Source organism: Eubalaena glacialis, chromosome 6, assembly GCF_028564815.1.
Source record: "Eubalaena glacialis isolate mEubGla1 chromosome 6, mEubGla1.1.hap2.+ XY, whole genome shotgun sequence".
Classification (NCBI taxonomy): Eukaryota; Metazoa; Chordata; class Mammalia; order Artiodactyla; family Balaenidae; genus Eubalaena; species Eubalaena glacialis.
Window position 1 is genome coordinate 9,524,549 of NC_083721.1, and position 21,862 is coordinate 9,546,410.

The window sequence follows — 21,862 nt, forward strand, 5'->3', positions numbered from 1 at the left end:
AAGTTTTCTTTCTTTGTGACATCTTTGTCTGGTTTTGGTATCAGGGTGATGGTGGCCTCATAGAGTGAGTTTGGGAGTGTTCCTCCCTCTGCTATATTTAGAAGAGTTTGAGGAGGATAGGTGTTAGCTGTTCTCTAAATGTTTGATAGAATTCGCCTGTGAAGCCATCTGGTCCTGGGCTTTTGTTTGTTGGAAGATTTTTAATCACAGTCTCAATTTCAGTGCTTGTGATTGGTCAGTTTTTATTTTCTATTTCTTCCTGGTTCAGTCTCGGAAGGTTGTACTTTTCTAAGAATTTGTTCATTTCTTCTAGGTTGTCCATTTTATTGGCATATTGTTGCTTGTAGTAATCTCATGATCATTTGTATTTCTGCAGTGTCAGTTGTTACTTCTCCTTTTTCATTTCTAATTCTATTGATTTGAGTCTTCTCCCTTTTTTTCTTGATAAGTCTGGCTAATGGTTTATCAATTTTGTTTATCTTCTCAAAGAATCAGCTTTTAGTTTTATTGATCTTTGCTATTGTTTCCTTCATTTCTTTTTCATTTATTTCTCATCTGATCTTTATGATTTCTTTCCTTCTGCTAACTTTGGGGTTTTTTTGTTCTTCTTTCTCTAACTGCTTTAGGTGTAAGGTTAGGTGTTTATTTGAGATGTTTCTTGTTTCTTGAGGTAGGACTGTATTGCTATAAACTTCCCTCTTAGAATTGCTGTTGCTGCATCCCATAGGTTTTGGGTCATCGTGTTTTCACTGTCTTTTGTTTCTAGGTATTTTTTGATTTCCTCTTTGATTTCTTCAGTGATCTCTTGATTATTTAGTAATGTATTGTTTAGCCTCCATGTGTTTGTATTTTTTACAGATTTTTTCCTGTAATTGATATCTAGTCTCATAGCATTGTGGTCGGAAAAGATACTTGATACGATTTCAATTTTCTTAAATTTACCAAGGCTTGATTTGTGACCCAAGATATGATCTATCCTGGAGAATGTTCCATGAGCACTTGAGAATAAAGTGTATTCTGTTGTTTTTGGATGGAACTTTCTATAAATATCAATTAAGTCCATCTTGTTTAATGTATCATTTAAAGCTTGTGTTTCCTTATTGATTTTCATTTTGGATGATCTGTCCATTGGTGAAAGTGGGGTGTTAAAGTCCCCTACTATGATTGTGTTACTGTCGATTTCCCCTTTTATGGCTGTTAGTATTTGCCTTATGTACTGAGGTGCTCCTATGTTGGGTGCATAAATATTTACAATTGTTATATCTTCTTCTTGGATTGATCCCTTGATCATTATGTAGTGTCCCTCTTTGTCTCTTGTAAGAGTCTTTATTTTACAGTCTATTTTGTCTGATATGAGAATTGTTACTCCAGCTTTCTTTTGATTTCCTTTTGCATGGCATATCTTTTTCCATCCCCTCACTTTCCGTCTGTATGTGTCTCTAGGTCTGAAGTGGGTCTCTTGTAGACAGCATATATACAGGTCTTGATTTTGTGTCCATTCAGCCAGTCTGTGTCTTTTAGTTGGAGCATTTAATCCATTTACATTCAAGGTTATTATCGATATGTATATTCCTATTACCATTTTCTTAACTGTTTTGGTTTTGTTATTGTAGGGCTTTTCCTTTTCTTGTGTTTCCTGCCTAGAGAAGTTCCTTTAGCATTTATTGTAAAGCTGGTTTGGTGGTGCTGAATTCTCTTAGCTTTTGCTTCTCTGTAAAGGTTTTAATTTCTCTATAGAATCTGAATGAGATCCTTGCTGGGTAGAGTAATCTTGGTTGTACTTCTTTCCCTTTCGTCACTTTAAATATGTCCTGCCACTCCCTTCTGGCTTGCAAGGTTTCTGCTGAAAGATCCGCTGTTAACCTTATAGAGATTCCCTTGTATGTTATTTGCTGTTTTTTCCCTTGCTGCTTCTAATATTTTTTCTTTGTATTTAATTTATGATAGTTTGATTAGTATGTGTCTTGGCGTGTTTCTGCTTGGATTTATCCTGTATGGGACTCTCTGCGCTTCCTGGATTTTTGACTGTTTCCTTTCCCATATTAGGGAAGTGTTGAACTATAATCTCTTCAAATATTTTCTCAGTCCCTTTCTTTTTCTCTTCTTCTTTTGGGACCCATATAATTCAAATGTTGGTGCATTTAATGTTGTCCCAGAGGTCTGTGAGAGTGTCCTCAATTCTTTATTTTCTTTTTTCTTAATTCTGCTCTGTGGTAGCTATTTCTATTCTTTTATCTTCCAGGTCACTTATCTGTTCTTCTGCCTCAGTTATTCTGGTATTGATTCCTTGTAGAGAATTTTTAATTTCATTTTTTGTGTTGTTCATCATTGTTTGTTTGCTCTTTAGTTCTTCTAGGTCCTTGTTAATCTTTTTTTTTGTATTTTCTCCATCCTCTTTCCAAGATTTTGGATCATCTTTACTATCATTACTCTGAATTCTTTTTCAGGTAGACTGCCTATTTCCTCTTCATTTGTTTGGTCTGGTGGGTTTTTACCTTGCTCCTTCATCTGCTGTGTGTTTCTCTGTCTTCTCATTTTGCTTAACTTACTGTGTTTGGGGTCTCCTTTTCGCAGGCTGCAGGTTCGTAGTTCCTGTTGTTTTTGGTGTCTGCCCCTAGTGGCTAAGTTTGGTTCAGTGGGTTATATAGGCTTCCTGGTGAGGGGGACTGGTGCCTGTGTTCTGGTGGGTGGGGCTGGATCTTGTTCTTCTGGTGGGTAGGGCCACGTATGGTGCTGTGTTTTGGGGTGTCTGTGAGCTTAGTATGACTTTAGGTAGCCTCTCTGCTAATGGGTGGGGTTGTGTTCCTGTCTTGCTAGTTGTTTGGCATAGAGTGTTCAGCACTGGAGCTTGCTGGTCATTGAGTGGAGCTTGGTCTTAGCATTGAGATGGAGATCTGTGGGAGGGGTTGTGTTCCTGTCTTCCTAGTTGTTTGGCATAGGGTGTTCAGCACTGGAGCTTGCTGGTCATTGAGTGGAGCTGGGTCTTAGCATTGAGATGGAGATCTGTGGGAGATCTTTCGCCGTTTGATATTACATGGAGCCGGTAGGTCTCTGGTGGACTAATGTCCTGAACTCGGCTCTCCCACCTCAGAAGCACATGCCTGACACCCGGCCAGAGCATCAAGACCCTGTCAGCCACACGGCTCAGAAGAAAAGTGAGAAAAAAGGAAAGAAAGAAATAAAATAAAATAAAATAAAATAAAGTTATTAAAATAAAAACTTCAAAAAATTATTAAAAAGAAAAAAATTAAAAAGTAATAAAAAAAAAAAAAAGAAAGAAAGAAAGAAGGGAGCAACGAAACCAAAAAACAAATCCACCAATGATAACAAGCACTAAAAACTATCCAAAAAAAAAAAAACACCCAAAAAAACAACAAAAAAAATGGACACGGGGCTTCCCTGGTGGTGCAGTGGTTGAGAATCTGCCTGCCAATGCAGGGGACACGGGTTCGAGCCCTGGTCTGGGAAGATCCCACATGCCACAGAGCAACTGGACCCGTGAGCCACAATTACTGAGCCTGCGCCTCTGGAGCCTGTGCTCCGCAACAAGAGAGGCCGCGATAGTGAGAGGCCCGCGCACCGCAATGAAGAGTGGCCCCTGCTCGCCGCAACAAGAGAAAGCCCTCACACAGAAACGAAGACCCAACACAGCCAAAAATAAATAAATAAATAAATAAATTTATTTAAAAAAAAAAAAAGACACAACAGTGATGTAATGCTGCTGTGTTTCACACTACAATTAATCATTTCTTTAAAAAAAAAAAAAAAAAAGGACAGACAGAACCCTAAGACAAATGGTAAAAGGAAAGGTACACAGACAAAATCACAGAAAGAAGCATACACATAAACACTCACAAAAGGAGAAAAAGGAAAAAAAAATATATCTATATGTAAAAATAAAGGAAGAAGAGAGCTACCAAATCAATAAACAAATCTACCAATGATAATAAACTCTAAATACTAAACTTAGATAAACCTAAAACCAGAAACAAATTAGATGCAGAAAGCAAACCCCAAGTCTACAGTTGCTCTCAAAGTCCACTGCCTCAATTTTGGGTTGATTCGTTGTCTGTTCAGGTATCCCACTGATGCAGGGTACAAGTTGATTGTGTAGATTTAATCCGCTGCTCCTGAGGCTGCCTGGAGAGATTTCCCTTTCTCTTCTTTGTTCACACAGCTCCTGGGGTTCAGCTTTGGATGTGGCCCTGCCTCTGTGTGTAGGTCGCCTGAGGGCATCTGTTCCCGCTCAGACAGGACGGGGTTAAAGGAGCAGCTGCTTCGGGGGCTCTGGCTTACTCAGGCCGGGGGGAGGGAGGGGTACAGAATGCGGGGCGAGCCTGTGGCGGCAGAGGCCCACGTAATGTTGCACCAGCCTGAGGCTCGCCATGTGTTCTCCCGGGGAAGTTGTCCCTGGATCCCGGGACCCTGGCAGTGGCGGGCTGCACAGGTTCCCGGGAGGGGAGGTGTGGAGAGTGACCTGTGCTTGCACACAGGCTTCTTGGTGGCGGCAGCAGCAGCCTTAGCATCTCATGCCCGTCTCTGGGGTCCACGCTGATAGCCGCAGCTCACGCCCGTCTCTGGAGCTTGTTTAGGCGGTGCTCTGAATCCCCTCTCCTCGCACACCCTGAAACAGTGGTCTCTTGCCTCTTAGGCAGGTCCAGACTTTTCCCTGGACTCCCTCCCGGCTAGCTGTGGTGCACTAGCCCCTTCAGGCTGTGTTCACGCAGCCAACCCCAGTCCTCTCCCTGGGATCCGACCTCTGAAGCCCGAGCCTCAGCTCCCAGCCCCCGCCCGCCCCGGCGGGTGAGCAGACAAGCCTCTCGGGCTGGTGAGTGCTGGTCGGCACCGATCCTCTGTGTGGGAATCTCTCCGCTTTGCCCTCTGCACCCCTATTGCTGTGCTCTCCTCCGTGGCTCTGAAGCTTCCCCCCGCCACCCCCTGCCTCTGCCAGTGAAAGGGCTTCCTAGTGTGTGGAAACTTCTCCTCCTTCACAGCTCCCTCCCAGAGGTGCAGGTCCTGTCTCTATTCTTTTGTCTCTGTTTTTTCTTTTTTCTTTTGCTCTACCCAGGTACGTGGGGAGTTTCTTGCCTTTTGGGAGGTCTGAGGTCTTCTGCCAGCGTTCAGTAGGTGTTCTGTAGGTGTTGTTCCACATGTAGATGCATTTCTGATGTATCTTTGGGGAGGAAGGTGATCTCCACATCTTACTCCTCCACCATCTTGAAGGTCTCCTCTTGTTGGAGTTTTTGTTGTAAGCATCTTTTCCCACTCTGTGGGTTGCCTTTTCATTTCCTTAATAGTAATGAATAGAAATTCCTAATTTTAATATAATTTAATTCATCTTTTTTTCCATTAAAGGTTAGTTTTTATTTTTTATTTTTTTGTGCTATTTAAGGAATCTTTGCCTACTCCAAGGTCATGAAGACGTTCTCTTATTTTTTTTTCAAAGATTTATTTTTCCCTCTTATATTTAGATTAAAAATCATCTGGAATTGATTTTTGTGTTTTATTGCATTTCTGTGAGATATTTTCATATACTAAAATAATCTTCCTTAAGGCCCTGTTTAAAATTCACCTCTTTGTCTCCATTTTTAGTACTTTTAAGAAATATCAATGTCATATAGAAACTTTTAGCAAATTCAAGAGATCTTTTTAAACTTACAATTGTATTGAAAGCAGTGCTTCAAATAATAAACGCTTTATATTTACTCAGGGTAGGCTTACTTTCAACAGAGCCAAATTTAGGGCAGTTATTGAAACTTTTAAGTAACATAAAGCACTTTTTTCATCTGGTGCCAAAAGTATAATGCTCACAATAATTTATATTTAATTTTTAATACAGTTATCTATCATGAGTAATTATGTGGGCTGCTCCCAGTATTCCATTCTCTGTTATGTGGTTTTCCTGAAGACTGTGGTTTCTTTGTATAACTACTGGGAATTATTACCTTGCTGATGAATTTCTCTTCTGAAGAGATATCAACTATGAGTTTCAGTGTCGTATTTTTTCACTTTAACTTACAAAACAGGCACGGTGTCTGGGTGCTCCCTTTATTTCTCGAATGTTTAGAAACAAAGCACTCTTTGTGTTTAAAGAAATATTTTAGCAAGACTGTGCTACTTCATGATAAATACCTTTAAAATTGGCTGAAAGAATTGATTAAAATTACTCTACATGTTTTGCCATGTCATTTCAGAGCAGCCTGCTTTCTTTGGCCAACAATGTGCTTGAATAGTCAAGAAAGCCCCTTGGTATTTGGTGGTCAGACTGGCCATGCCATTTTGCACAGAAGGAATGAAATTTGGCTTAGAAATTAGATTGGCAATTAAGAACTTTTAGAAAGATTGAAAAAAATATTGTACCCCAACTGTAAGGTCTGTTATTTTTACTCCTTTTTCTCACTACCAAGAAACAGACCCCTCTAGAATGCAAGCCCCATGAGGGCAGGTTTTGTTCACCACGTCATCTCCATCATCCAAAGCAAAGCAGTGCTTGGCACTTGTAGCTGCTCAATTACTGTTTCTGAGTTGAAAGTAAGAATGAATGAACCCTTATGCCTTTAAAGGGTGGGATGCAGGCATGTGTGGATTTAGAAGGCAGCCAAGGCTTCCGTCTTTGCCCTCTCTCATCTCTGAGCTATCCTGAGGGCCTTTTGTAGGGAATACTCAGGCCACAGTGGATGCTTCCTAGCTCAGCCTTTTTGAGCTTGTAGACTGTAAAGGACATGGATTGCTTCCCCCAAACTTCCATCCTCCAGCCCCAAAGATGAGGAGGAGTTGAAGATGAAACCAAAATTGCAAACTTTAGGAAGCACGAAGGTTATGATATTCCTGCTGGTAATAGTTGATTTAGGGAAGATGAATGTAAGATGAAAGGATGAATACATTTGTAGACACGTTTAGGAGGCTTTGACACTATAAAATTTAACAAGCAGACCTCAATTAATTGCAGCTGGCTAACTATTTATTCAGAACACAAATTACAGACTCGTTCACAAGTTACACACAATTAAGATTTAACCTAAATTAAAAAAAATGACTATAGGATTTGCTTATGATGGTATAAGGTCTTCGTGGAACATCCAAAAGGAAATAAGCATTTAATGGAACTGGGGCTCGAAGGAGAGACATCAAAAATAAATTTGAGGACCATTCACAGTTATTCAGGTGCTGGCTGAAAGCACATGAGTAGATGAGCTGACTGGGGCTCATTTTCCTGTCAGTGGGATTTGGGAGTAGAGGAAGAGAGAAAATGAGATGTATGCCATCTCACCTCTGATTTTCAGAACCTAGATACACGTGCCAATTGTTATTGATTTTAGATTAGCTCAAACCATTGTAGTTCAGTTATTTAATTCGGAGTAGTGGCCTAAAGCATAAAGCACTCTACTATCCTTTCCTTTCAAGTTTTTATCCACTGCTCATATGTGGTGATGCACTTCCTACATGCTGTTCATGTATTGACAAGTGGTTCTACCTCTTTGTTTGCTGTATTAATCTCTTCTCAAGTTCTTTGAGGTGAACAACCCATTTCCTTTTTAGCTACCCATGGTGCTTGACGTAAAGGAGTCTCTGCTGAGCTTCTTAAACTTGCGTGTATCACTTTAACTATGCCACAAGGTGAAAAGTAGATATGTGGGGCAAGGAAACTTCTAGAAGAGCATCTGATCTTATCTCTCCACACTCTCTACATTTATTTCAATGAAAACTCATATGGATGTATACTATTTTCTCCATTGTATTTTGTGGTCACTGACAGGCTGTTTGACTTTGGGAAAATTACAGCTAGTTTGTGATACTATTAAAGCATTGTATAGACTACTTAAGAAAGCTCTAGAGAAATTTGCATCCAAGAAATAGCATAGTTTAGTATTTATCTTTCCCTGGACAGCACAAAAACTAAGGCAACTTTCCTTTGATATTATACAGTAAAAAAAAGACCCAGTTTATATAGTTTATGAACAAGAAAACTTCTCAGTTAGATATGTGACAGTATTTAACTTATAACGCATGTTACAGGATTATTCTGAAGTTTCATGTTGATAATAATAATAATACTAGTATTACCAAAGTAGTCATCATAAATAGGCTATTGTGTGTGAGGCACTTTGCTGTCTTATACATATTATTTCATTTAATCTATAGATAACCTTCTGAAATAATTTTAATGCTTTACAGGTGGGGAAAATGAGACTCAGAGAAATTAAGCAGTTTGATGAACCACACTAGGTAAGTGGGAGAACCACGTGGTTGAACATGTCTGTCTGACTTCAAAGCCCTTGTGTTCCGTAATTAAGCTGAAACTTTGGGTTCAAGAGACAGCTGACCTTTGGGTGTATAAGAGAAAGCTACTAGTGAGAAGAAGAAAAGTTGTGATGGAAAACTCTAGAATAAAAATCATGGTATCTTTAAAAAGATCTTTGTTAGAGCCTTGAGCATTGGGGAGTGGCAGAAAAACAGTGACTTACCCATTGGAAAGAGTCATTTAACACACAGCAAAAAATTTATTAAGCAATTGTCATGTGCCAGGTAATGAGCTAGGCACTCAACAGTGAATAGATCATGGGCTTGCTTTCCTGATCGTATATCCTACAGAGTGAATATTTCTCTGTGCTGTACTCTCTTCTTCCCAAAGAATTCAAAAGAGAAATAGAGAAATTCATTAAAACGCAATGTCAGATGACTTTCCAGGTTTATAACTAACTGGTTTCATGAGAAAAATGGAAAAATTTCATCCAAGACAGGAAATACATAGAGCATGAGCAGATGGCCATCTTTGAAGAAATGTTTCCTTTCTTCTGTTAATATTGGAATATTGTACAGTTATTCTCCTAGAATGTTGAAATTGGTATAAAATATTTTTAGATGCCATCCAGTGTAAATGTCATTTTTGCCATCCTGCTTGGCCTGAAAATTGGATATGTTTCTTAGGAATGTTGAGAAAGAGTGAGGAGGAAAAGAAGAGGGAGCACAAATTCCAATCAGCCCTTTTCTGATCCAGTCAAGTCTGTTCCATAGTGTTGCGAGTTCCTTGTCATGGGCCGTCGTGGGAAATTAGAGCCGATGGCTGGAAACTGTTCATACAGATTTTTTTTATTTTTCCTTTCAAGTAAGCTGTATTAAATCACACCAAAAAGAGCTGACATATTTAAAATCCTGGCTATTATAATACATTAAGCACAGTAAAAATCTGCCTGGTTTTCACAACTTGAGATCACCTGGCATGGATGCTTTGTGGACATATTAGAATTGGCTACATTCCCCAGGCACATGAGGCCATCCCTATGCTTATCTTGCATTTCGTAGTGGAAAGTCTCCTTGGCTTTCAGTTCCAGCCTTCTCATCACCACGTTGTAGCAGGCATAGCAACAGGGTAATGCAGGGCAGCTCCTTGGTTTCCACTGCTATTGCCCCAGGTTCTGGTGAACACTGAAAAGTGACCAACAAGAAAGTAAAAACTGGCAAGAATAGCTAACCAATGAGAATATCAACCTCAGAACAATGAAATGCAAGGATTCACCTATAAAACAATAGCCTGCAGATCAGTGTTGCTTATATACACACATTTAAAGACCAGGTTGGAATCTTACAGAAGTCTCTGGAGACAGAGTGGATTTGTCCACAGCCAGATGGCTACTTGGAGTTGTCCTTGGATGTCCCCAGCATCCATGTTCAGTGGTTTCAATTCCAGTGATGGGGGCCATATGGCGTCACCATCTGAAAATCAGTGTCTGAGGGGCTACACTAGTACATTTAAATTTCTCCGCTAGTGTTTTTCATGAAAGGCAGTTTTAAAAATATTAAGTTTATTTTTAAAGACATTTTGTATCTTACTTTTTTTGTCCTTATTTTGCCTGTTTTTCTACGAGTGTTTCCATTTCTTTATCTCTTGTCACAATTTGCATGATGTGCTAACCAAGAAGGGAAAAATGACAAGTAGAAAGAGTAAGCACTTAGCAAATTATCAGATGAATGGATCATTACTCCCTAAGAAGCAGGCCTCCTGTAATTTTCTGACTGCATGTAATTTTCTGATAGAAGCCACTTGACGATTGGGAGCAAATGAAGCAATTGGGAATTTTGAGAATGATGAGTGTTGCCATGTGTTTAAGCCTGTGCTTTGGAATAAAACCACATTATCTTTTCCTTTGCTTTGTGAATCTGAATCTATACTGAAATGTCCTGGGGGATGTAATTCTAACTAGATTATATTCAAGTTCAGTTTTGGAAAAGTTAGGTTACATATGGCCTCCTAAAAATGTGAATGTAACTTCTAGAGTTTCTCACTCTCAGAAATGAGAGCTAAAAGTATTTTTAGCAATTACAGTTGAATGGAGACAGTGATCTATTGGTCTGATGCCTCTTTTTATGACATTACCTCCTGAAATGTTGCATATTTTCATGCTTAGAAATACCCTCTAACTTTGTAACGTACTCTGAGGATTGTATTGTATCCATTCTTTGCTCCGTAAATCACATAATGGCTGTTGTACAAAAGCAGTAAGATCTGACCTGCTGTCTGATCTATGGAATGGGTGTCACGCAGTTCATCTTAGGCTCCTGAAAGGCTGGAGGTGCTGTTCTTCGCAGGTCAGCATTCTGGGCCCGAGGCCACGGCAGTTCTTACTCCGCGGGAAAGATACCCTGAGTGTAGGAATAACACCAAAGCTGCCTGTCCCTTCACGTTTTAGAGTTTCTCCAGCAGCCGGACTACAAACCAAAGTGCGGTTTCCACGTGAAAGCTGAGACGAATATTCACTTGGAAATTCAATTCAGCAAGCACAAGGGTCACAGCATGGCCCAATTTCAGGGGCACTATTCAGAGAGAAAGAGTGCCGTGTTTGGACTGATCAAACAGTGCCATCTTTAATCAAAAGCGAGGAAATGGTGCTGCTTAGAATTCATCCGCAAGCCCATGACTTTTTTTTTTTTTAATAAATTTATTTATTTTATTTATCTTTGGCTGCATTGGGTCTTTGTTGCTGTGCACGGGCTTTCTCTAGTTGCGGCGAGCAGGGGCTACTCTTCATTGCGGCGCGCGGGCTTCTCATTGTGGCGGCTTCTCTTGTTGCGGAGCACAGGCTCTAGGCGCACAAGCTTCAGTAGTTGTGGCACGTGGGCTCAGTAGTTGTGGCTCGCGGGCTCTAGAGCACAGGCTCAGTAGTTGTGGCGCACGGGCTTAGTTGCTCTGCGGCATGTGGGATCTTCCCGGACCAGGGCTTGAACCCGTGTCCCGTGCATTGGCAGGCGGATTCTTAACCACTGCACCACCAGGGAAGCCCAAGCCCATGACTTTTAATATAAAGCAGAGAACCTGGATAAGCAGCTTGTGCCTGTAGCCCATTATGCCAGTGATATTGGAAACATTGGCAGAAGATTATTGTCAAGCAAAGTCAATGTCTAAGGCCAAGGCTAGAGGGGTATGAATGAAAGTGAATACAACTATCTTGATTAAAGAAGCTCAGAAAATCAGGAACACCAGGCTCTAAGTACATGTATTTGGATGGGGGTTGGGGTTTGGAGGATGGAGAGTGTTTTGGAGAATTGACAATTGGTTTTATGGTTTTTCCTTCCCTTCCACCTCCTCTCCAGCTCTTAACCCCTCTCTCCTCTTCATCTTTTTCTTAGGTGACAGAAATTGCAAGTTGACCTCATTATCTATTTCCCCTTTACTCAATTCTTATAGAACAATTTTTAGTGGGGTACATGAACTTCTTCCCACCCCAATTCACTTCTCAGTCTCCTTTGTAGTTGGATGAAGCTACATGGGTATGTCCTGGAACATAAACAGGTGTTGTGAGTGCACCTTCTGGCTTGTGCCTTTAAGGGGAGGCACGCTTTTCCTTTCCGTCTCACCTTATTGGAAAGAGGGTGAGGTAATGAACCATCTTAGACCATGTAGATGAGAGAAAGACTCTCAGAATGACAAGGCACCAAGGTAGAAGAATCCTGGGTCCCTGATGCCTTGATGCCTTCACATGAGCCCTGGACTGCCTATACTCAGACCATTATGTGAAACAGAAACAAACTCTTCTTATCTTGGGTCTCCTTGTTACAGCAGCTGACCCTATATCTTAATATATTGCCCTCTCTTCCCAATTGACCTCCCTCACTCCCTCATCCCTCCACTCCCTCATCCTTTTCTTCCACTTTCTGTTGGACTGTCCAAAGTGTAGACCAATGGCTCTGAAACTTTGGTTTGAATAAATATTTATAGGGTGGACTTTTTAAAGATGAAGCAGACACTGCTTCTAGGGTATCTGGTTTAAGACTTCTTGCATGGAGTGTAAGGATCTGCATTTTAACAAGACCCTCAGGTTATTTAGATGAAGGTGGTCCGTGGGATAACTTGGAGAAGCATAGGTATAGCATCTATGCCAATCGTAAAGTAGATGCTCAAAAAAGCGCTTGAGGGATTGAGTTGCAGCAACTCAGTGAAATCTGCTAACACGTCACACAGATTGAACCTACGTGAAACTTAAGCAACTGCCCCACTAACTCAACTGTCTCGAAAGTGTCAGATAATATAATGGTTTAAACAATAATAACTACCAGATCAGTTATTTGGCACAATTTAGAAGAAAACAACTGGTTGACCCAAATTTTCAATATCCAATCAGTTTTTTTTTAATATACTTGCATAACTTGAAGATGTAGTTTTTGTTGTTGGCAGTTTATTTTTGAGAAGGAAAGTTTGTTTACTAGTCATATGCTTTCTGAGGTTTTCAACTATTCATTCTTGAATGTCAACAATTATGAAGCTCAGAGAAAGGTTTTAGTTAATTAAGATAATTTGCAAATAGTTGCATTTTTCTTATGTGATGAGCTTCGTGCTAGACTTGAGGGATATAAAGATGAACAGAACAAAGTCCTGCCCTCAAACTTCCACAGTCAGCTTGGGGGATGTAGACAAATATTCCAGCCAATACCAACGAGTGTGGAAGCCCTCCACTAGAGACTGGCACAGGGAGCTAGGGGCCAGAGGATCAGAGATGAGGATCAGAGATGCCTCCCAAAGGAAGGGGAAAGGTCACTGGGCTGAGCAGAAGCTAGACAGGCAGGGAAGGTGGTCAGTTAAAGGGAAGGTAAGGATGCTAAGGCCAGAGAAAACAGTCTAGGTCAAGGCACAGGATGAAGTGCCATATGGTCAGAGCTCTGAGTACCTGTTGGGGGCAGTGGGGAAAAGGATGGTAAGGTGAGAGGACCCAGTTCATGAGGAATGTGGGATTTACCCTGAAGTGCTGAGGCACCACTGGAAGATATTAATCAGAAAAACAAAGTCACTATCAGCTACAGTCCATCCCTCTGGCAGTGGAGGATGAACTGGAAGGGAATAAAAATAGAGACATGGATACAAGGTAAAACATGATAAGAGTATCAGCTAAGACTATGGCTGTGGAAGAATGAGAGGAGGGTGAGATTTTTAAGTGGAAGCGGCAGGACTTAGTGACTGGGATGTAGGGAGGGGGAGAATCTGGGATTATGCATAATTTCTGTCTCAGGCTATGAGTGGCTACATCTTTCATTGAGAAAGCAAATAGGAGAGGAGGGGGTTGAGGGTAGAGAGGGGGGAAAAGTTAAAGTGTTTAGATTTAGATATAATGAATTTGAGGAGTCTGTAGGTTATTCAGGAGGCAATTTGGATGTGATTCTGAAACCCAGGCAGGAGGTTTTTGTCTGAAGACATAGTTTTGGGAGTCATAAGCATACAGATAGTAGCTGAACATGTGCACGTGAAGTGTGTAATGAGAGTCAAGCAGAGGACCCAAGGGGAAACTCCGCACAAATTAGACTGTCTCAAGCTAGTGATGCCTTCACCCGGAGACTTGCTGAGACCCAAAGTCTGCAAAACACTCATCTCCCCGTAAGGCCACCCTGATTACAGTCCCCAGGAGAATTCATCACGCTACCTTCATTGTTCCTGAATCACTGTTTCATAAGACTGGTGTATCACACATCTTTCTGTATTATGCCTAGTTGTAGAGATAGATGTCTGTGACTTTGTTGGCTAGGTGGTGAGTGCCTTAGAGACATGGACTATATTTTATTCAACCTGTTTTCCTAACACAGCTCACTGTATCAGGCCCCAAGGGATTTGCACAACAGTTCGTTGATTCAATTTCTTATTTGTTCGTGCATTTATTCATTCATTCATTTTCAAGTCTTTCAATGCCTGCCGTGCTGTTCAGCTGTTTTATTATCATTAATTTCTTTGCAAAGTTTTTCCATAAAGTTACCCTTTTATGAATTAAAAAAAAAACCTCAGTAGAATTTTGAAGAATACATCTTTCCTATTCTTACTCTTCCTGCCTGCCCTCCTCATTTCACATCATTCTGGGCTTATCCCAAGCCTTGATGTCTTTTTCTAAAATAATTTGCTGATCTTTGCTCATAAACTGTGTATCTTGGTCTCAACAGAATTATGGCTTTGGAAGTTCCTATTGATAACATTGCCTTTAAATCGATGTTATGTGAAAGAGAAAAATTAGATTTAGTGAAAATACAGTCATTTTTCCAGTTGTAAAAGAAAACCAAAATGATAAAAGAAAACCAAAGAATTGATTTGAAGGTCACAGTGAAAAACCTCTCTTTTATCTGTGGTTTATCTCAGATTTTGGAGCTGATTTTATTTCTGTCATGAATTGTTGTCAGAATTTAGTTTTTGGTTTGGCATATTTCTTACCTTTAGGTATTTATTCATGCTGCCCAAAAGAGAGATTTACCAATGAATATTTAAAAAAATTAAATGATAGATGAATAATCCTTTTTGTTAGTCTGGAGCATGTATTGAAGTTATATACTAACACAGCTCTTTACAAAGAATTCAAATCTTAGGATTGTTAACTTTCTTCTATTTTCAGAATAGTTTGCGTCTTAGTGTCTTTTGGGGGCAAGAGAAGGTATGTGGATATTTGTGCATGTTTTTGAAACATTCTGAAGTGGATGTAGCATATCAATTGAATTATGTTCTCAATTTGTCTAGTTAAGGAAAATTGGAGTTTTTAGTTCATTCACCTCTAGGTCACAGGGCAGTTCACATACCTGTTTGCTTTAGAACCACTCAGGTGGGATTTTCAAATACAATTAGACTATCCCAGCCAGAGTCTGAATCAGAATTTCTGGGTGAGGCCAGGTATCTGCACTTTAGCCCCCCAGGTGATCCTTGTAGGCTAAGAACCACTGCTTAATAGAATGGTTCCATGGAATAAGTGAGGACTCCATGCTGAAGAGACAGGGCTGTCTTCATGGAACCAAGACAGGCATTGGCCACACCACTCAATATGAGGACAAGAGTCATAATCCTCTTCATTGTAACAGCAGGTCATAGAACTGTAGCAAAGAAGAGGAATCACTGTCTGGAAGCTGTGTAAATTTTAGTCTTAAACTTGCAACTATATTTTAGTCTACACTGGTCATTATTTGTAAATGTCTCTATGGTCATTTTGACTCTAAGCTCCTGAAGGGCAGGGACTGGCTCTGTGTTTGCAGCCACATCCTCATCATGGGGCTTGACCCATAACAAATACTCAATATGCCCTTATTTACTGATAGACAGGAAAGCTATCTAGTTAGCTTGAGGCAAAAATCGTATGTAATCCTGCATATACACTTGTCCCCATCTACTCACATGCATATACCCCTCACACATATCTTGAGATGTTACAAGACTAGTTTCAAAGGACCATGATGACAGTTCTTGTCTATGGCTACTTATGTCAGAATGACTCCAGTATGGTCACATGATGAGCCTCACTCTGCTTAGAGCCAAGAGAAAAACCAATATGATGTGAGTTTGCATGGACCCAGTTCTTATATCTAGATGGAGCAGTTTTGGGTATATCTATTTTGTTTCAAGTGTGACCCCAGAAAAAGATGAGTTTACTGTGAACCAGGGGTGGCTTCCTCTGAGAAACTATGTCTGAAGCTCATGTCCAGCTGGATATGAGCTCTCCTGTTCTTGATTCCCCTGGCTTATTGTACATTTCTTGGGCATTTGGCAGTCAACTGTATTTTTGTTGAACTGTCTTGTTTGCCTTATTAAATTTTGAGTTATTTGAGACTAAAACCTTCCTCAAGGTTATATAACCATAGCTAGGTCTTGAACTCTGGTTCTATAGCTCAAAGTTCGTCTTTGCACCAAATCATAACCTGACACCATGCCAAATTATTGCTCATTCTTATTATCCCAAAGGGATTTTGGACAGATAAGTAGTTGGTATCAGGTCTTTTGAGAGTGGGAAATGGTATAGAACATCTTGGTTAGTGAGGATGGACTTGTGGAGAGACCACCATATGAGAGGGTCATCAAGGGCAGCAAAGGTCAGCATGTAGGCAATGAATGTCTTGGTGGGGAATTATTGCTGTGTAGTGTGGGCAATAAGGAGACATTGGGAACTCAGGTTGGGGAAAGAGAAGGTAAACTCCACTATTTCAAAATTTGGCTTCTTTTAATATTCTCATTGCAAAGAGGGGATCTGGGCTGATTAAAAGCTATAACTGAACTAGTATCTTTTTCTAAGATAGGACTTGGATGGCAGAATTAAAAGATGTTCCACAATAAATAGGCCAACTGCTCTAAACCAGTGGTTTTCGATACTCAGGTTCATAGTCAAGACCTTGATCATATGTGTTGTCTGTGCCTAAATTTTAATTGAAAATATGACAAATTAGAGAAATGTTGGCAATTTGAAATGTCTTCTGAGGGCTGTCTATTTATGCCAAGATGGTAGAGTGAAATGCAAAGCAAACATAATATTTTAATATTAACTTTCATTTAGTATTTAAATATCAAATTTACTATTACATTTTAATACTGTATTATCTTGATATTCTCTTAGGATTTAAATTTAGAGGGAATGAGCAAACACAGTTAAACATAGAATTCTCCATTGTTGAATGAATTGGAGTTCAACAGGCTTCAACTGGATGATAGAACTAAGTTTCTCTGGTTGAGGTTTAATCTGTGGTGTATGTGATTTTTGTGAACTGGATAAAGCATTGTTTAATGTGGGGATTCTCAAATGTTATGGTGCTGGAGAACTTCTTAAAATGCAAATACCCAGGCTCCACCCCCAGATATTCTGATCTAATATTCCTGGTGTGGGGTCTGGAATCTGTGTTTTAAACAAACTCCTAAGTGATGGAGATGCTGCCTCTCTGTGGAACCCCCTTTGAGTAGCAAGGTCCTTAAAGAATTGGAAAATGCAGTTTCAAAGGAATAGAAGCTGGATGCATGTTTCTTATCACCACTATACCAATGAGTATGATGATCATTAAATTAATTCTACTTTTAATATTATTTTTCCTAACAAAGAAAAGAACATGGATTCCTATCAAATTTCTTTACAGAACAACTTGGCATTGACTCTGACTTAAAATTATAATTTTATTGATTCTCCATTTTATTAAATAAATGTTCCTTGAGTTTGCTTTAGCTGAGGGAAATGAATTTTCAGTGCAATTTTACTACCTATCTATTGCCTGCTTTTTGACATGCAGAGAAATATTTAAACCAAACGGCCAAAAAGAATCATCACAAAAAAAGGGATGAACAGAAGTTATATTATCACTTGTATTAAGATAAAAAAACAAAGTGTATTTGGTTAGCATTTGACAAGGTTATTGTGATGGTTAATTTTATATGTCAATTTGACTGGGTCATAGGGTACCCAGATATTTGGTCAAACATTATTCTGGGTGTTTTGTGAGGGTGTTTTTGTATGAGATTAGCACTTAAATCAGTAGACAGAGTAAAACAGATTGCCCTCCCTCTGTGGAATGCATCCAATCAGTTGAAGGCCTGAATAGAGCAAAAATGCTGACCCTCTGCTTGGTTAAGAGGGAACTCCTCCTGCCCAGTGTCATTTGAGCTGGGCTTTTACCTGCCTTTGCACTTGAACTGAAACTTTGGTTTTTCTGGGTCTCGAGCCTGCCGGCTTCCAGAGTAGAACCACACATCAGCTCTCCTGGTTCTCTGACCTTTGCACTTGGACCAGAACTATATACCACTGACTCTCCAGCTTGCTGACTTACCTTGAAAATCTTGGAGCTTGTCTCCCTCCATAATCACATGAGCCAATTCCTTATAGTTAATAAATCAATCTCTGTCTCTGTCTCTCCTATTCTGTTTCTCTGGAGAGCTCTGACTAATAGAGTTACATTATAGCTTTTTTCTCATTTTGTCTTTTCTGTTAAAAAAATATACTATAATTTCCATGGTGTTTGGAAAGGTAGGGTGTTTGAGGCCCTATTTATTTCGTGTTTCATGCCTCAGCAACTTTTTGTTTATCACATTGTACACAGAGGACAGGAATGAGATACAACTCACACACATTGTAATTAGCACAGCCCAGTACAAATCAGAGCTCAGTGTGTGCCTTGGAGCATCACACAGGCTATATTGTCATCTCCCTTGAGAGCATGTCAATCCAGGGCATCATATCGTAGCTCTTTCATCAAGGCATCAGCAAAACAGGGAAGGGCAGGGGAGGGATGGAGACCTGGCAGTATGTGGGCCTGTCACTGAGCATTCATACATTCATTGCTGTCATAGGCAATCTGTCCCTTGTGATGTCTCATGACTCAAGGGTCATTGTCAGAGAAACCTTCATCAGGACAAAGATGGGCAATTTCCATAGCCCACTCCAGTCTTGGAGAGCCATCATGCTCCATTTTTAAAGTAACAGTGCCCTTGAGTGATCCTTACTTTAGTTTTCTTGACAAGAGAATTGGCTTAAAAAATGTGACCTTACTACGAGCATGAAATATAAATGTGTACACATATATTTACACAGAATCCTGTATGAAGCACAAATGGGAAAAACAGTATTTCTCCTTTTTTTTTTTTTTAAATACTGACTTCACTAGTAAAATGGAGATGTTTTCTTAGTTGCAAGAAAAAAAAATCTTTCAGCTGAGAATGGAAAAGAATTTACTAAGTTTGAAAAACTAAAAATAATTCCTGGCTGGTCTTATTCCCGTCCTCTGTATTTAAAGGAATTTACTCCTGATACTATTATTACAGGAAATTCCAAAAGCGTGAACATTTTCTGGTATTTTTATAAAAACAAGTGTTTGCGTTTTTTTTAGTTTAGACATGGAGGAAAACAGTTTTGCTTTGTGTGCACTGAAGTGTCTAGTGGATGCCATGACAATGTGATTTTTGTGGAAAATTTAGATAATGACAGCATTTAGGAATTCATAGAAGAGTAATAGAGGAACACACAACATAAAATGTCTCGCAAACTCTGTTGAAGTCCATAACAAACAATGGTTTTTAACACAAATGCAATGCCCACTTACACTGTCAAGATGATTGTTATAAGGGATGGACATTGATATCTTTCTCCAGGATCAGCTTTTAGGTCATTATGAAAATGATCAATGGTTAATTATTATGAACAGATCTGATTCCTGTGAGATGTCCAGGTATTTGCTGGCAGCTAAGTAAGTAAAGGGATTGAAGGGTGGTGAAATATTCAGATGTCTTAAAAAACATCTTATCTATCAATTCTGGAGCTTGGGAACACCATCCTCAGGGGTGTCAATATTGTACATATGTAGAATGAGGATGAAGGTATGGAAAACCTTGACCTCCAGTTTAGTGTCCTTGGACCAAAACCCTGAATTTCCAAATTCACTATGCCCTGCCAAGGTCCTATAAAAATTCCAACTTATTTTATAGCTAGCATTTTTACTGCACTGTAAGTGGGTTTCAGGAAAGGACAGCTATGCAGTGAAGAAAACCCTTTGCATGCCCATGAGTTCAGTTCTTGTGAGTTTTATACAATCACCACTAAGGGTCATAACAATAATTCACTGAAGAAAGCTGAAAGAAGCTCTATTCATGGAATAAGGCCATGACATTTGCCTGAATATGTTCCTTAACTTGGTTTTTTTAACAGCCAACTGAACACGTGCATTCATTACAACCTCTGATGCCACAGGTAACTGTATAAAAATCTGATCCAACAATTTTGGCTTCAATGCGCTTTGGACTATGCCTTTGTACTGTCAGGCTGCATTAATGTTCTTGCATCAAACAAAAATCATTATTGAGAAATTTGGTATTGCTTTGCTAAAGTGGGTATCTACTGAATATCCCCAATCCAATTCTTTCCTCTAATATGGTAATCTGTTATCTGTATTCAATTATCTGGAAGGTGAAAGTTGCTGGGATGCCCAGTGGAAAATTTTAAGTCCTTTCACTCTGGGTCTGCTGTCTTTTCAGATCAATCTTTCTGCTAATGACAACCAATACTTTCATATGTGATTACAGGCCTGCTCCATCTTTTCATGAGCCGAGACTCTTTGGAATCATATGTATTGATCTTTTTAATAGAAGTCAGGAAAAATAAAATTACTCTGGCTTCTTGAGGCAAAACGATGATAAATGAGAACTTTGAAACTTATGGGAGAAATTTTTTCTGCCTTGGATTATTTTAATCACTAAAAATGATTGTCTTTTTAATAATATTTGCTTTCCATTATGCACATTTGCAGCAAAGCCAAAAATTGTTTCTGTATTGCTTTATGAAAGCACATTGAGGCAGGGGTTTGTTGGTATTCCCGTACCTACTGGTAACTCAGGTAACAGTGGCCCCTAACAGGAGGCAAAGAGCCAAGCTCCAGAGACTTGAGAGCAATCTCAAGTTGAATATGACTAGAGCACTTTTGATGAAAGAGAACTTGCTGAACTATGTATTTTTTTTTTTGTATTTGTTTAAAAGCTCATTGTTAATACTATTATCTTAGAAGCAAGCTTCTGTTTCTTTTATCACCCCTCCTTTTTGATTTCTCCTTGGCCAAGACTGATTGTTTCCCAAGTGGGCTTCCTTTTTTTGTTTAAGAGAAAGTATGTGTGATTCCCTGCCTGTAGTTCTGGTTGCTTCTTCTGTGTATCTGGGAGCTGCTGGTGGTGCCATTGGTGGTAACTGGGAATTAAGGATGTGGGATCATTGTTATATCACCTCTTCTCTGAAACCTAGAACTATAAGACTCCTTTTGGTCTCATTTTGGAATATGAGCTTTATGTTTTATATTTGAATCAACTTTGCAGTTCTCAGCTGAAGACACAATTGTTTCCTTGGCTTTGGGGGAACATGTGGTCAACACAGAAGATCAAAGAGAGTCATTGCCACTACACACAGAGATCAGATCTCCATTGGTACAAAGAAATGGGTGAGGATGAAAACACCGCAGATGTCAGGCCAAAGTACAGACTTGGTTTGCTTTGTTTGGCCCTTGGAGACCTATTTGTAAGAAGGAAAACTTGTCCCATTGGGATGCCACGTAAATAGCCTTCATGGTTCAATGGCCTTGTTTTACGTGATGGAGAGATGAATCTTGCTCTTTCTCTCTCTCTTTTTTTCCCTCTCTTTGTATCTCTCTGTCTCCCTCCTACCTAAACATGACAAAAAGAAAGATCTCATTCAGGAAACAAATTGTGTTTACGAAGCTTGTCATTTAACTTGATTTAATCCAGTTCAGTGGAGACTTGGCAGGGGTGTACCGTGTGCCAGGCAATGAGAATATAGGACCAAACAGAAGAGACAGGTTTCCAGACTGCGTGTATAGAGTCATACAAGGAAAATGACCACCAAACATCATTACAGGCCTGAGGAGTGTTGCCAAGCTCCAAGGGCAGAGTGACCCTGGAGGACAGATAGAGTCTGACCTGGAGGTTCAAGGATGGCTACGTTTAAACTGAGAGTAGTAATAAGCTGGATGGAAATTGGAGAATATGGGTGGGGAAAGGATATTCTAGGCTGTGGAAACTGCTTGTGTGAAAGCCGGAATTTGAGGGGGCGTGGTCTTTGTGAGGAAGTGAAACTATCCCAGCTTGGCCACAGTACAGAAAGGACCA

General features: G+C 39.8%; 1 long non-coding RNA gene across 1 annotated transcript in view; it reads left to right on the forward strand.

Annotated features, from left to right (window-relative positions):
• LOC133093139 (uncharacterized) overlaps positions 1 to 21,862 on the forward strand; it is a 156,137-nt gene that overhangs the window by 92,851 nt on the left and 41,424 nt on the right. Inside the window, exon 2 of the long non-coding RNA XR_009701241.1 lies at positions 8,176 to 8,226. This is a non-coding gene — a long non-coding RNA (uncharacterized LOC133093139). The remainder of the gene's footprint in view (positions 1 to 8,175; positions 8,227 to 21,862) is intronic.